The sequence below is a fragment of the Tachypleus tridentatus genome, chromosome 1 (assembly GCF_004210375.1).
Source record: "Tachypleus tridentatus isolate NWPU-2018 chromosome 1, ASM421037v1, whole genome shotgun sequence".
Classification (NCBI taxonomy): domain Eukaryota; kingdom Metazoa; phylum Arthropoda; class Merostomata; order Xiphosura; family Limulidae; genus Tachypleus; species Tachypleus tridentatus.
The window spans coordinates 79,582,658-79,598,165 of record NC_134825.1 but is presented as its reverse complement, the minus strand read 5'-3'; positions in this window follow the sequence as shown (position 1 = coordinate 79,598,165).

Below are 15,508 nucleotides of genomic sequence, written 5' to 3'. Positions count from 1 at the left end.
GTTTTCAACTGTGTCAGTAAATATCCTTTCAAGCAAACTTTTCTCTGTCAACATGTCTAGCCCAGCTGATGAATCCTGACATTGAATGATAAGTCTTGTGGTCACTGACATGTGACAGACAAAGAAATGGTATAAAACGTTATTTTTTTGTGTTTATAACTTGAAATTCCTGGGTGGCTAATTAACATGAAAGTGAGAAACAAATTGAGCAATCTAGAGCGCCCTCTGTGGCTCAACAGTAAATTAAAGGTATTATAACACTAAAAACTGAGGCTCAACCAACTAAACATTAGGCAGGTGGTAACACTGCCTGTGTTTGGATGGCTCGAAGTATTCATTGAACTGATAATTTAAATATCTCCTCAGTAGGTCAGCAGAACTTTACAATAGTCATAAGTGTTTCCTTTTATAACAATATATATTTAATGACTGAGTCAGATGTTCTGCAAATGTTTGAACTTTTGTTTTTTCTTCTTATTTTGTATAGCATGATAACTCAAAATCAAAACCTTCAGGTGACATAGTTTTAAAAGGTATATCTGCTTGAATAAGTATTATTAATAACTAGTACCAATTTTAAAAAAATCGAACGTAAACAATGTCATCATATTGCTACTTGAAGTTGGCTTTGTACAGAAATCTGGTGTTTATTTAAAAGCCTAAGTAAAGGATGAAACAGGAATTATCAGGTGATAATAGATAAAGAATAAATATCAGAGTCGGAATCTCATTGTATTTAAAAATTAGTTATAAGTACCACCTTCTATGTTATAAGTACCACCTTTCTATGTTATAAGTACCACCTTCCTATGTGTAGTGAAACTGCATTAAACACAATCAAAAAAGTAAATTAGAAAAAAAAAATTTCAAAGAGGAAGTAAACGTAGAGATGGTTAATATTAAACCTTCAAAAACAAAATAGTTGGGATGGCATTATCAATATCACATAAAATACAGAAAAAAATTGATATGTAGTAATATATATATAAAACTATTTAATCACAACTGAATTCAATTTATCCTATTTTTGTAAGCTCGTAAACTAATTGCTAACCTCTGAAATTGTGTGAAGATATAATTAACGACTCTAAAATCTTTCCATTGTACAGAAAACGTAGACTTTGATATTTTACGAAAATATTAAGAGTTTCAATCCAAATGAGCGTTTAATAAACTTGACATAGTTTTGAAATTTTATTTTCAGCGTAAACATTACACTACGTCAAAGTTGGAAGGAACGCGTGTTGATTAAACAAATGAATAAAAAGATAATCATAAGTTTACAACACCGACAGGCAAATCTACAAAGATTTAATAATTTAATTCAAAATTTCGTGCTTTATTGTGACGTCTGTGTTTTCAGTGGTAAATCTTTCAGGGAAAAAAAACGATAAAAGTAGATTACTTATGTTAAACTGTATCCTCAAGACGGCTGGTATGGGTATTAAAACGTTAATTAAAATAAAGTACAGAACAACGTTCGACCTTCTTAGGTCATCTTCTGGTTAATAAGTAGAGTTTGCAACTGTATGAGTCCATAAATGTCTGGTTGAATGCAGCAGGCGGGTTGATGGTCTAGAATCATCTTTGTTTCTGCAAATTATTTAATTCTTTGTATTTTGAGTTTAACACAACTTTTAGCAGTTTTTTTCTTCTTCTGTAACTTATGGATGATGTTTGTATATTAATTAAACTTCTTGGATAGTTTTAGCTTCACAAAACTAAGGATTAGTTTTTCCTTTTGGTATTGTTGGATGAAAGAAATGTCGTTTCTTCTGTTGATAATTTTTTGGTTGAAGTTTCTCAGTTTCGTTAGGATCGCACGAGCGTTTATGATCAACAATGGCGTAATGTAGGTACGTTCACAGAAAGGAGTTTAAAGAGATAGCACAGTATGCAAAGAAACACAACAGACTTACACTTCTCTTATAATCACCGTAATGAAGTAATTCGTGATGACAAAAAACCCACTTGAAGTAAAAATGTATTCTCAAGACGGCTGGTGTGGATGCTATTAACACTTTACAGAACAATGTTTCGACTATCTTAGGTTAACTTCAGGTTAACAAAGAGAGTTTACACGTTGTTCTGTAAAGTTTTAATAATATCATTACCAGCCGTCTTGAAAATACATTAATACTTCAAGTGGGTTTCTCGTCATCATGAATTACTCATGTTAGATGTTACTATACTAAAACTATGTGCAATACCGAAGATGCATAAATCTTATAATTGAACAAGAAAAACATAAAGTAAGCGGCATTGACAAATTAGTTTTGACAGTAACTTTTATCCTGCATGCTAAATGTTGGCAGAAGGATTTATCTTCTTTTGATACAAACTTGTGAAAATGGCATAGAGTTACAATAGGTTCTTTTATGTTATTTCTTAAATATGAAGTTCATATTCATAAATGGTACCTCCGCACAAAAGCTATGAATAAATTTTTCATGCTAATCCATTTACGTCTAAACAAAATTCCTGACGATTAGAAAAGTTACAATGAATACACTGGGAAAGTTTCAAATTTTCTTCTTATCGTAGAACTAAGATTATAAACGCTGTATAAAATACAGTTTGTTTATTTTTAGTGCTACATAGATCCTATCAAACTACTTTATTGCATATATATTTTTTGAATTACATTCGAAATTTGATGATATTTTAATTTTTTACGCCCAATTTATTTTTAAGTCAGAAAAAGTGCAATATTCATAACAAAACTGACACGAAACTGAACAAAGAAAAAATCTAGTATTATGTTAAGGCTTAGTAAGTAAAACGGTTTAGAGAAAAAAATCAGAAGAAAATAAACGTATTTTTGTGGGTTAGTTCTATTTTTATTATAATTTTGTTGTTAAGCGCAAGTCAACGTAATCTCTACTGTATTTATCATCGGTATCAAAAATCAGTTTTTAGTGTTATAAGCCTTCGGATTTAGAGCTAAGCTACTGATGACTATTTGTTATAGGCAATGTTACCATATAATATATGTAGACAAAACGTCAATCCAGTAAGTTCATATATGATTAAAATTCTTTGTAGTAACAACTGAAAAGAATAATAAGGTAAGATATGAATTTCTTTCTTACTTTTCTTATAAACTTCCCATAAAGTACTGTTATCTTTCTGTAATATAAAATTTCGTAAAGTTTGATTTCTATATTTATATTAATAATGTACTGTTATGAATACGTCAGGATAATTTGTGAACATAAATGCCAAGAGAACCATAATAGAACTCTGCTCGAAGAAGCATCGACTTTTCAGTTAAAATAAATGAAATACGGTGTAATTGAATGTTTATTACAATTTTAGTCTTAGGTAAGCTCATTTTCAGAATATTTTATCAATGCAGCAGCTAGAAACGATTTAGGCATAAATAAGTTAAGAGAATACAAAAAACATTTTTGTACAACATTTTCATTCAAATTGTATTTAAACCACAAATGTTACGGTTTCAGACATTTTCCTGCTTACGTTCAAATATTAGACTGAAAGACAAAAATATAAATCATTGTTAACAAACCGCGCAATATATCTGGTTGTTTTGGCAGAGAGCGCTTCAAGCATCAAAGGTTAAAGAATGAAGATTAATACATGTCTTACGCATACCAGAAAACTTATAGAGATTCTTTCAGTTCGTGTACTAAGGCTCACAGAAGTATAATTAAATGGTGGCACGTGCGCATGTTCTAAATGAAAAACTGTGAGTTGATTAAAGCTGTTAACTCGAAGACACTAAATGAAGTCTGAAACTTCTTTAAATGTACTCGGTGAATATGATAGAAAATGCCTACAAAACAACATGTTTCTAAATTAAATGGAATACTGTCAGGCTCAAACCTAAGAGACGTTTGTGTGACAAATAACATGGAGTAAGCTTTAATTGCTTCCAATGTGTGTGCCATCCTAGGTTGTATTACTTTGTAGCCATGTAAGCACAGCTTCATTAAATAGTCAAATTGCCTTTATATATAAAAGTACATTAACGAAAGGTAAACCTTAAATATATTCGAAACGAAAAGAGTGAAACAACATCATCAATCGATTAAATTAACACACATTACAAAACATTAGCTGCGATAGATAATCAGATTTCACGCAACAGGCGGAACGAAACACACATGCATAACACAGTCACATGTCAGAATAGTTTCGGTCCCTGAAGTTACACTTTGAAAATATATGTTGAACATTGGTAAACAGAATAAATCACATTCACGTTGAGACTGACATTTCCTCAGCCAATTAATAACGTAACAGTAGCAACCATTTTTCAACATTTAATAACGTCATGAAATGTTCTAACTGGAATAATTGTCTGGTTCAAATAGCCAGTGTTGTCAGCACTTTTTATGAGATGAATATATGATAGACATTTGACATCGTATTTAAACATTATAAACAACATTATAATGCTTGTGGTTTTACATCTCGTAAAAAAAGAAAAAAAAAACCGGAGAATCGCAACAATATTGTTAGTTTTATTATGTATCTAGATTCTGGAAAAAATCTCTATAGTTTCCTGCAATGAATGTTGTTATATTTATTAGTTCCATCAATACCAGAGCTTGATATTAATTTTTGTAAATAACTTGGTAATAAACCAAAGTTCCATTGTGTTCTCGTTCTGAGTAAATCAGTAAAAGTCACACCTCAACATATCAGAAATAAACTTTTTATAGTTGCAGGTAATACTGAAGTAGTATGAGCTGACACTGAGTAATAAAACTCTATACTCTAATCATCTATTTACGAAATGAATTATTTTTGTTTTGTTTTATCTGGAATATAAGTTATATAACTTTATTTCACAAGTCACCTCGCCGAGTTGTGAAAAACGAAACGAATAACTAAAGCTTGAAACTTTCAAAATAAAATAGTACAAAGGTAAGATTACATCTAGAAATTACAACAAACTACAGAACGGCTCAAGGTAATCAGTTTTACATCGTAAAAAAATTAATATAAGTAAACTATATTCTATTCTTTTTCAATGTCACATTCATTAACGATATTAGTTAAGGTTTTATATACAGATATGATTTTTATTATTTTCAGTTACTATTATAATGCTCTATATTTACTTCACCATCTTCATATTGCCTTTAAAAGTTTTTTTTTTCAAATAAATAATAAGCATTTGATTAACATCAAGAACTTAACATTTTCTACTAATTTTACGGTTCATCACACTCAGAACATAGTCATTGTTTCAATTATTACATGCAAGAGTTAGGAAACAAAAATTCAACTAACTCAATAAATTACATCCAGACATAGTCTCAACAGTATTTTATTTAACAACTGGCTCGGCATGGTCAGGTAATTAAGGCACTCGAATCATAATCCGAGGGTCATGGGCTCGAATCCCCATCACACCAAATCTGCTCGCCCTTTCAGCCGTGGAGGCGTTATATGTGACGGTCAATCCCACTATTCATTGGTAAAAGAGTAGTCCAAGAGTTGGCGGTGGGTGGTGGTGACTAGCTTCCTTCCCTCTAGTCTTACACTGCTAAATTAGGTACGGCTAGAGCAGATAGCCCTAGAGTAACTTTGCACAAAATTCAAAACAAACTAAACCATTTAACCACTATTAGACATAGTAATTGCAAACAAGTGTATTTTACCTTGACAAGTAAAAACACACGTCATTGTAATTTATTTTGGAAATAAATTGTCAGTATGATATGCAGTCATGTATCTCTCTTCAGTTAGGGATAAGTCTATCAATGTCAGTGATTAAAAAGAAATTTCTTGATAATTGTTTTCGAAAGCCTTCTGACGAAACGAGTCCTAACTAGTGTCGCATCATCGCAAAATCGCGCTACGCACTTTAAAACTGCGAGTGCGTGAAAAAGTAATTGTCATTTTACGGAAGAGTAAGATTTTTTGGTGGGCGCTGTTACCTTCTGTATAGTCTTACAGCGTTTAAACCGCAACTTTTAAACAAAAGATTGCCAATAGGTGGCAGTTTAAGCACACAAGCGCCTAGAAACACGAAATAAAAATGTGTTATTTTACAATTATAAATAAAAGAAAAATAGAACAATAATTCCTATATTTTTCAAGGTTGTATATTTTATAAATTATAACTACATCCATTTTGTGTAAGTATTATTTGTATGAATAAATATGTCTAGAAAGTAACAAGTTGAAATATAAGTTGGTTTTTAAGCTTTATTTTTAATCGAATGAGTTAAAGTTTTATTTTATTTTAAGCTTTGTCTCGAAAACTTTGTTTCTTCATTCCTTCGATTTCTAAATGGTTGAAAATAAAAACAGTTAATTTGTAAGGTTGTCTAAGTTTCAGAGGAAAATAAAAAAATCATCCATCACATAGACTTCTTCGATGACGTAAAATCTTTCACGGTTACGAAACAAAGTTGTCCTTTATTTAAACAGTATATACATTGTATTTATTATAAGTATTGGTAACGATGAGAGGATATGAGACGGATTATGGCTGTACGTATGTCTACCATGTACCAGTCCAGAACTATTATTATTATACCAATGAAGAGAGGATGTGATAGGGATTGTGGCTGCCATGTAACAATCCAGAACTATTATTATTATACCAATGAAGAGAAGATGAGAGAGGAATTGTGTCTGTACGTCTGTCTACCATGTAACAATCCAGAATTATTATTATTATACCAATGAAGAGAAGATGAGAGAGGAATTGTGTCTGTACGTCTGTCTACCATGTAACAATCCAGAATTATTATTATTATACCAATGAAGAGAAGATGAGAGAGGAATTGTGTCTGTACGTCTATCTATCTTGTACCACGCCGACTCTGTTATTATTATACTAACAAAGAGAGCATGTGAGAGAGATTGAGGCTGTACGTCTGTCTACCATGAACCAGTCCAGAACTATTTTTACTATAGTAACGAAGAGTGGATGTGAGAGGGATTGTGGTTGTACGTCTGTCTACTATTGACCAGTCCAGAACTATTATTTGTGGTTTTAATGGATCAAGTTTAGTGTTAAGATGTATTCACACAAATTTTACTTTGTTCGCAATGTACAACTTCAAGTATCAGTTTATGTACTTAACCAGTTATATAATTCTCATTCCAATGAAAACTATAACTTGCTACTTGAAATGATATTCATACAACTAACTTAGTGAAAGTAAATGTAAACAAGAAGAAAAAAATGGCATTAATTTGCATATTTGAATATTTTTATCTTGTTATTTTAACGAAAGCGTTTACAAAATCACTAAATATGTTTTTATACCACGGATATTTTCGAAAATCCTCAGTGTATTTTCATATTGATTACTTTCGTTGAGATAGCAATGATGCATATTCACCGTTGAAGGATAAACATATGTCGTTATGAGATTTAGATTATATCACTCGTGTATGGTATGTTGAGCTGTAGCTTAATTGTCTCGGGCATATAAGGCATGCCTGAGACTATTCTAGGACTGTTTACAGATAATAAGTTTGCTTGAAGTACGATTGTATATTTCTAGAATGTTTATCTTAGATGTTGACGTTCATTGAAATAAGTTCATTTAATGGACATAAGCTAACTTAGGAATATTAAAACTAGGGTGCTCAGTTAAAGAACCGGCATATATTTAGTTACTATAACTTTCAATTTATTACCGGTTTATTTATTATGTTGTTTTTGCACATATAAACACACACACATGTATTTCGTGTACATACGTAGTCGCGTAGGTGTATAAACTAATTTTGTGCACTCAAATAATCCACATTCGTGTAGTCAGTCGTGTGTTACAACATTTTCTATAATACATAAATCTTGAATAATGATCGATGTGGTATTTTAAATCTTTTTTCACGAGCTATTTTGAACTGCAATATAGGTGGAGTCAATTGAGTTTGAAGTGATGAATCACTTTAAAATTTAACTTTAATCATTTATGTAGCTTTACAGCATAAAACGTCTCTTAACAATTGTCTTTTTGTTTCGTTTCGAATAAAAGAGAGGTTTCGCTGCTATAAGCTTATGTGCGTGACAGCATTATTTATCATGAAGAAAGAAACAAAGACAGAAAGCTATTGTTAATGATGTACATTTTATTTAACGTAGTTATATATTATGTGTATGTTAAATATAAACTGTTAAGCTAGACCATTAATCGTTGTGTATTCTTAAAACTGAAAATGAATAGGAAAATATTTCTCATGCACGAGGAATATAAAAATAAAATTGTTCAGTGTATCTATTATATTGTGTTGAAGATGACAGGCTGAAGGCTATTAATGGTTGTCTTATTGTCTTATGACACCCACAGTTCCCAGAGAAGGTTCGGTAACTTACAAGGAAGGTAAAATGCAGCAGATCTCATAATCTCAAAATTTTAATTACTTAATGCTACTGCTAAATCGCAATCATCTTGAGGCTAAAACTATTTTTAAAATTACTGTCTGAATAAAGTTACATTATAAAATATGTTTAGAAATGATAAATCTCTTTACACAGAGCCTAGGAGGCTACTGTTCCATTTGCTTGGTAATTTCAGTTACAGAAGCCACGAATCTTCGAGAATTACAAAATCTACTGAACACAATATCCTAATAATTACTTGAGCATAGCAACTTAGAAGATGACATATAAGTTACAGATTTCATTTAGGAAACATAACCTGTCTCATCGTGCATATTGTGCTTGAAAAACTTTCTTATTTGTTCATTAAGGTAGTAAGAACTTCATTATAAATATATCTAATGAGATATTTGTATATCTTTTGTGTGTGACAACTCGCATGAAGCAGGTTAAAAAAACAAACAAAAAAAACGAGAGTCAGTGAGTAAATGATGCTTATTATGGCTGTTTTCTCATTAGATATTTAACTATAAATATATATTTCATTACTACATGAAATATCTAATTACATTCAAGCATTATTTCACTGTATAGCCAACGTTTGATATTATTTGCTTTCCCTCCGCACTTAGAGGCCATGTATGCGTCGAAATCGTATAATCTTACTATTCTCTCAGGTAAAAGTCATGCAAGAGTTGCTGGTGGGTACTGTTAACTAGCTGCTTTTCCTCTAGTTTATAAGTTTATAATTAAGAACAGGTATGCTTAGATAGCTCTTTCAATACTTTTCCACAAATATTCTGAATTATAAGGCCATATTTAAAACAAAACAAAACATCTAAACATTATAAAAATAGAAATAATAATAATTTTAACATTCGTCATTAATAGTTTCTTTTTAAGGATAATAATTAGTATGAATGTTATTGACTTTGGTAGTTGTTTATTGTAAAATAAAAGAAACGTTCTTGAAGCATCTCAGTATTAAAATAATGCTTTAGCTTCGGTCATACAAAAAGAGATAGAACATTAGAAAAATACAACGATAGCTAAAGTTAGTAGCTTTTAAATAACAAGCAGTCATATTTCTTGATACCGCGTTTTAAACAAATCCAAGAAAATGTCCCAGGTTCTTCTTTTTTGGACCATGGAATGGTCCATTAAGCAAACGTTTTTGTTTGTTTGAAATAAAACACAAAGCAGCACAAACGTATATCTTTGCTCTGCCCACCACGAGTATTAAAACCTTGATTCTAGCGTTGTAAGTCCGCAGACATACCTCTGTGCCACTTGGGGAGAGCAAGTGTTCTAAATGAAATGTTGAAGAGACTTTAAAAAAAATAACTGTTATGGAAATGTACATGTTATATAATTAATCCCTTTTGTTATTAAAAAGTCACGAAACAAAACCTTTTCTTTCTCTTTTTTTGATTTTACTTGAATATCCATTTACAAAAATATATATTATTTATTTAAGCAAAACTTATGGAAAAATGAGAGAGTTTTCTGTAGCACAAATAAAAGTGGACACTCCATACTTCCCTGAAGCCATTTGTTTAAGGCACTCGTCTATAACTTGATGATTGGAAATATACCAGATAGTCGACGTTTGGAGGACCCAGACATAAAAAAAAAAGATCTTTGAAGTACCTGCAGTCATTTCTAGAGCTCAAGAACAAAATAAGCAAGCCATCAAAGCACTGCACTGTCGAAAAGTGACATCCCTAATGTAGGTCTATGGAAAATGAATGAAACATAGAAAAAAAGACCCTCCATTGCAGAAACTTTGGGAAAGTGCCAGGGAGAAAGTAAAGCACAAGAGTAAGTGGAAGAATACTTTCACAATAAAGGATCTAAAGAGAATGCTGTACTAGACCTGTCAAGGTAGTTCTATTAGAGAAGTTAAAAAGATGTTTATACAAACAGAATACCAGATTCAAGTGATGAAGTTGACTCATGAGTTAATTGATGAAGGACACCCACCTTGGAGCAAAGAAGATGGCAGATAGAATCACCAGTAACTTATACGGGCCACGAGTCGTTGAAGACGTGACCAGATTCTGCAGATCATGTGACATCTGCCAAAGGGCAATATATAAAGAGAAGGTGCCATGGGATAAGATGCCTCTCATAGAAGAGTCATTCATTACAGTAGTTGTCTTGATCAGACCGCTAGCACGTGTTTTTGATAAGGTCAACTGATATGTGCTGATAGTAGTCGATGCTTGATCCAGAAGCAGTAGTATTGCCACAAATAGAGAAAGAGAGAGTAGCATAAGCTTTTCTGGAAATGTTCTGCTTATTTGAATTCCCAAAACAAACCGTGGGTGAGAGAGGGAGCCAAGTTTAGCTTAGAATTGTTTCAAGCAGTATACAGACACATCAGCACTAGATCACGCTTTATCATCCCACACAATCCCTGATGTAATGGATTTTGTGTGAGAGTTAAGGAGTCATAAAGAGTATGCTAAAGATGTGCGAAGAAAGACCACTTGACTGGGACAGGTACCTGCAAGCAGTATTATATGCTTACCAAGAAGTCCCACAAACAAGTACAGGATGTTTACGCTTCGAAGTGCTGTATATAAGACCAATACAAGGTTCAATCTAAATACCGAAAGATCTGTGGATAGAATAAAAATAGTCAGAATTGAGAAGCACGTAGCAGTGCGTATTAGGCCTGAGAAACCAACTGGGGGATCTGTCAACTTTCTTGTGAGAGTTTGTATGCAGCTCAAGGTACTCAAAAGCACTTCTATGAAAAGAAGTTCAAGGATCAACATTTCGAGGTTGAATAGAAGTTTTGGTTCTGCTGTCTACAGAAAACAATATACTTTTCCTGCAGTGAAAAGAACCTTTTGAGGTACAGAAAGTAGTCAGAAGTGTGTTTCATAAGATAAAAGTGGATGAGGAGACAAAGATCCACCTTAACAATCTGTTAAAGAGGTATTTTAAGAGGGAATAAGTCATAATGGGTACAACTATTAAAGCACAGATGGGTGTTATTACAAGTATGGCTGTCACAAATGCAGAACTAGAAGACTGTGACTTCGTTATAGAAAATGAAGATCTACTAATTCTAAGATCACTGGATGAAGAGAAGATGTACAAAATGCCAATACAAGTGAATAAATGACTAACTAGCTGAAAAAAGGCATACTAAACTACTCTATCAGAGAAACTTTGAATAACACAAGATTAAGACTATGACAAGGGATCCTGTCGAAGTGAAGCCATGCCAAATGCCGTATGTGAAGAGAAATCTGATCAAGCAAGAATTCAAGGTAAAGTTAGAAACTGGAATCATTGAGCTATTGAAGTCGACTTACTGTTCACCAGTCATAATTATGAAGAAGAGCGATGGCTCATACCACTTCTGCAAAAGCTGAATTTAGCAGCAAAATTAACTGATAGGGAAAATATTACCCAAAAGCACTAATATGGTGCTATGTGGACAATATTTTGATTCCAACAGCCAGCTAGAAGGAACACCTGAGAGATATTCAAATGAGTAAGGGAAGCAGAGTTGATCATTAGAACATCTACGTGCTACATTGGTTATTCTGTGCTGGACTTTGTTGAATACAAATTGGGTAACCAAAAGATAGCTATGGAAGGGGAGAATCTAGCCTGCAAATAAAATGCACGAGCTTCAACGATCAAGCAGCAAGTCAGACAGTGTGAGGATTGTGAGGTGGGTGTTATATCTTCAGAACTATCACTTTTGTACTGAAGCCATTTAGGGGACTACAAATGTTGGTACAGACTGTGTGAGTAAATTTTATGCATGAACTGAGAATAATCCTTATATATAATATAAACATATTTTAAATATTTTTGAAGATGGGATTGTTAGATATACACGAGTATGATTTCATTTATATTTTGCAGTCATTAAAGTAACTTATTTTTAGAAGCGATAGTTGTGAATTGACCTCATGCTACATGAACCATCTGAACTTCTCTCCTGGCTTTAAATTACGTTAGTTTGTAGATAATTTCAGACTTCACTTGGGCAGTGTATATTCGAACAAGTTAGTGCCATTACCTAAGTCAGTGAAAGTAAAAATTGAAGAAAAGAGATCATGAGCTAAACCATAAAACGTCTACAGTGGTAACTTTTGGAAGAGTAATAAGTGCATATTCTATTGTGATAACACAGTAGATAAGAACTGTGGTAACATCCGAAGTAGCATGAGTGAATTTATCATTGATGGTATTGTGATAATAAAGTAATGGATATTTTTTTGCCAAAGGTATTCTTAAATAATTCAACTACAAGTGCGGAGTTTGATGAGAAATAAACAATTATGTAAAGCTCTGAATACCACTATGATAATCAACTATGTAGTGAATTTGTTCACATATATTTGACTTGTTTTGAATATATCATTTTAGAACAAGTGGATTGTGTACTGACCGTGTATTGTTCAAATATATCGCCAAGAAGTCACAGACACCTGCTGTAAATAATTCATCCCATCTATACTGTTATGTATTATAATTTACCCCAGAATAGCCTTCAATTCATTATGTTATGTATGTTAAAGTGTCACGATTTCAAATAGCCGAAAATTTTTATTTTTATTTAGAAGTTAATTGAATGTTGATATGTATCAAAATTCTGATATTTGCCAAAAACATTGATACACACATTGATACATCTATATGAAGTTAGAAATGTGTACTGAAAATAAAAAAGGCAATTTTTTAATTTGAAAAGCTCACAGTTTCCAACATCTCGCTGTTGATGACTCTGTTTCTGTTTTAACTAGATTTTTTAAATAAATAAAGTAACGCAACAAAACACTTTATGCCAACCTTAATTATCTAAAACTATTCTAAAAAAACAATTTTATCCATAATGCATCATAACAATAATTTGTTGATAAACTCCAAATGGCAGGTGTTGTGACAGAACTTTTCATCAGTTCGCGTGATTGTTTGTTTGTGTGTTTGTTTATAACTAAACACAAAGCTACGCAACGGGTTGTTTCTGCTTTTCCCACCAGGATAACGAAACTCAGTTTCCAGCTGCTCACATGAGACTTGTTATTATAGTGTTCTGACAGTGTTGAGAATTGAAACGGGCTGAAAGAGAATTCTCGATGTGGTGGAAGACGAGTCATCAGAATGGAAAGTTTAATATCACTTTGCTTATGCGTTTGGGCCTGTTAAAAGTGGGGCGCCAATTAAAGACCAAATCAATACCGTATAAATTATTCGCAGTTAATTTAATGAGCAAACAAAACGAAAGCAAATCCGTCCATTCCGTATTTCCGTCCGAACTATCCATCATATCAGTAGTTTTAGGATAAACTGATGTGACATAATCACTCTGTCTCTTAATTGTCAAACACGCGTCGTGATGAACACGCCTTGAAGTGACTTATTTGTTGTTTCTCGCAAGCAAGTCTTTCTCTTTAACCAAACACATGAACTTCCTGTGAGCTTTTAAAGCTACTTTAAAGTCGTAGCACTGAAACAACGCTAAAGGGTGCATAGGTGTTTATATTCATAATTGTAGTTTCATTATAATATAAAGCTCATACTTTGCACGATATACAATGACTGGAAATAACTTTAATAATACCACGTTTTACAGCAACACATAAGGATGAGTGAGAGTATTTTCAAAAGAAAACTTAGCGACACCAAAAGTTAGTCACAGTTCATGTGCTTTATTCTGCAATTTGGGTAACATTTCTTTCTGGACATTGTTAACATTCAAGTTTCTATTCTATAACACATTTCTGGTTATCATGTGCAGTTCTGAAACTGTCATTATTAATTTTTGCGCTTTTATTTTTTTGTGTGAAATATAATGCACTATTTTCTATCGTTTAAATTTTCACGCCGCATTGCAAGTTGCTGTAAGAAAAAAAAAGTATTTTTCTTATAGTAAACTGTAGTGTCCACCGCGGGGAATCGGTAAACTCACATCGGGCCTTTTTTGCGTTGTAAATCCGTACACTTACTGTTGTCCCAGCACGGGAAAAAGGCAAAATAAAACAGAAATAATTATAGATATTAAATACCTTCCTATAAACAAGGGAGGGTAATATCTTCTAAAGTATCAAGAGTGACCTCAAGGAAAAATCGTCTGAGGTGTGAAAAAATTACCCGAGAACAATATCACCTAGTGTGTGTGTGTGTGTGTGTTTTTCTTATAACAAAGCCACATCGAACTCTCTGCTGGGCCCACCGAGGGGATTCGAACGCCTGAATTCAGCATTGTAAATCTGTAGACTTACCGCTGCACTGGCGAGGAGCTCGCTTACTGATAAAGAAGGATAGGAAATAAAATTTGTTTTTCTCAAAATTAATTCTAATTTCGATATATTACAAAAATTATGAATGTTTATTATCATGAAACTTTTATTTATAATGCTTAATTAATACTTTATCACATACATTTCTCATAAATGTTAAAAGTAGTGTTTGTTTCAGCCGTATATTAACGATATCACGTATACGAAGTTCGTGGAACTGAAGCCCAGCATGGCCAAGTGGTTAAGGCGCTCTACTCGTAATCTGAGGGTCGCGGGTTCGAATTCCCCTCGCACCAAGCATGTGCGCCCTTTCAGCCATGAGAGCGTTATAATGTAACGGTCAATTTCACTATTCGTTGGTAAAAGAGTAACCCAAGAGTTGGCGTTCGGTGGTGATGATTAGCTGCCTTCCCTCCAGTCGTACACTGCTAAATGAGGGACGGCTAACGTAGATAGTTCTCGAGCAGAATTGCGCGAAATGCAAAACAAACCAACGGTAGAACGTTATTCCCTCACTGTGACGTTATGGACAATATGAAAAAAAGAGGAGAAAATGACATTTCTCAGACAATACGTGACTCCTGTGTACCAAATACCAGAAGACGACTGTTACTGACCAGTTATTTAAATTCCAGTTGTAAATATTGTTTCTTTTTCCATGACGGTGACACAGGTTTAAGAGATATTTAACAAAATATATAATATTAGTTTGATCAATCATGTAGAGAACTACTTCTGTTAAGAAATGTTACTTAAGTGTTAAAAGTGAAATACATCACAATTTAAAACCTGAAGTACATCATAATTTAATCATAATTTTCAGTTCGAAAAAATGAAAGATAGTTGATGACAATTCCATTATTACTCCACATTGTTCATTGTGCTAATGGTGTTTTGTTTAATAATATTATACCAG